Source organism: Chinchilla lanigera, unplaced genomic scaffold (assembly GCF_000276665.1).
Source record: "Chinchilla lanigera isolate Chin_1 unplaced genomic scaffold, ChiLan1.0 scaffold00031, whole genome shotgun sequence".
NCBI lineage: Eukaryota > Metazoa > Chordata > Mammalia > Rodentia > Chinchillidae > Chinchilla > Chinchilla lanigera.
The window spans coordinates 3,303,035-3,305,043 of NW_004955432.1; the positions used below are offsets into that span (position 1 = coordinate 3,303,035).

Here is a 2,009-nt window from a genome sequence, read left to right on the forward strand (position 1 = left end):
AAAAAAAAAAAAAAAAAAAAAAAATTTATCCCTCACCAATTGATGGGCATTTGGGCTGTTTCCAAGATTTGGCTATTGCAAACTTTGCTGCTATAAACATGGGTATGATGCTTGTACTTCTTTTGGGAAGGTAGCAAGAAGGAAAATAGCTAGGTCAAATTGAACGTGTAGTCCTAGTTTTTGGAGGAATATCCATACTGACTTCTACAGTGGTTGCTGTTTTTACTCCACACCTGAGAAGTGTTTTTTCATCTCAGATGCCCATTTTTGGATTGGATCTTTAAATTTGGGAGAGGGGTCCTGATTTTTTGAGTTCTTTATATAAATGGAATTGATTCAGCACATCCAGACAGCCGTGAAAATATAACTAAAGACACTCACAAAACAGGACTTCCAGAGCTGCTTCAAAAAATGGCAAGAATGATGAGATAGGGTTGGGGATATAGTTCAGTGGCATAAGGGCCTGCCTGGCAAGCACAAGGCCATGAGTTTGATCCCTGGTACCGGGAAAAGAAAAAAAAAGAATGATCAGATAGTATGTTTGGAGTGAGGGGGGGGTGTATTTTGAGGGGAATGGCAATGTGTCTTACTGTAGTAAAATTTTCTTTTAAAACTTTAAATATTCACTGTATTTTTCAATCACACTTTGTACATGAGGATGCCCACTGTGCCTGTAAACAGAAGTTTTCAGGCCCCCCTCCCCTTATACTGGGATTGACCCAGGGGCCTTCACCCTGAGTTATATTCCCAGCCCTATTGTTAGTTTTTATTTGGAGACAGGGTCTTGCTGACTCACTAAGTTGCCCAAGCTGGGCTTGAATTTGCAGTCCCCCTGTCTTGGCCTCCCAGAGTGCTGGGATTACAGGCATATGTGAACACGCCTAGCTGAATTTTCATTATGGTTCTGTTGATTATATGTCTGTCCTTATACTAGTACCACCCTGTCTTGATTTCTCTTGATTGTTTTTGACATTAGGGAATTGCAAGTTCTATTTTTTTTTAGTATTTTGTCTAGTCTGTATTCATCGAATTTCTATGGGGACTTTAAGAATATCTTGTCGGATTCTACAAAGAAGTCAGCTGACTTCTTTTGGTAGGAGTTGGCCTTGACTCTGTAGGTCAGTTTGGGAAATACTGATATCTTAATCATATTAACTGCTCTAATTCATGAATTTAGGATTTTTAAATTTATTTATATCTTTTACTGATATTTTATAGTTTCTAGAGGATGAGTTTTTTTGTACATCTTTTAAATTTATTCCAAAGCTCTTTGTTCTTTTTGACACCATTGTATTTCTTTTGGTTTTTATTTAAAAAAAAAATATGTGTGTGCATATATATATGAGACAGGTCTTGCTATGCAGTTCAGGCTGGCCTTGAGCTCACTTTGTAGCCCAAGGGGGCCTCGAACTTGCAATGACCCTCATGCCTCAGCCTCCCGAGTGCTGGGATTACATACAGGCACCACCATGCCTGGCTTAATTTTTATTTTATGGAAAAAATAAAGCAAAATTTCATAACAAAATAATAGTAGAATAATAATAGTTAATACATTGAGTATTGTTATCTTTAAAGTATAATCAGAGTATGAGATATGCACATAAAAAATTCTCCAAAGAATATTAGCACAAACCATTCTTTTCAGTTAACTAAGAAAAAGCTAGTAGTATAATTATCTTACACTGGTTTTTTTTTTTTCTTTTTCCTTTCCCTTTTTCCCCATCCAAGTTCCTTTTTTCTTTTGAACAATTTCTTCCCACTTCACAATATCTGTTGTGCCTTTGGACCTTATTTACTGTTTCAGTTTGTAACACCAGGGAGACAATACGATGTTTACACATGAGTATGATTTATTTCACTTATGAGTATGGTCTTTAGTTGCATCCATTCACTGATAAAAGTCTCAAGTTTATCATTTATGACTGAGTAGTATTCCATTGTATAAAAAGACTACATCTTTCTTTATCTGTTTCTCTTTTTTTTTTTTTTTTTTTTGGTTTTTCTCCGGT

General features: G+C 35.9%; 1 protein-coding gene across 11 annotated transcripts in view; it reads left to right on the top strand.

Moving 5' to 3' along the window:
- Positions 1-2,009, top strand: part of Kif27 (kinesin family member 27) — a 142,690-nt gene that overhangs the window by 4,608 nt on the left and 136,073 nt on the right. The gene's annotated exons all lie outside the window — the stretch shown is intronic.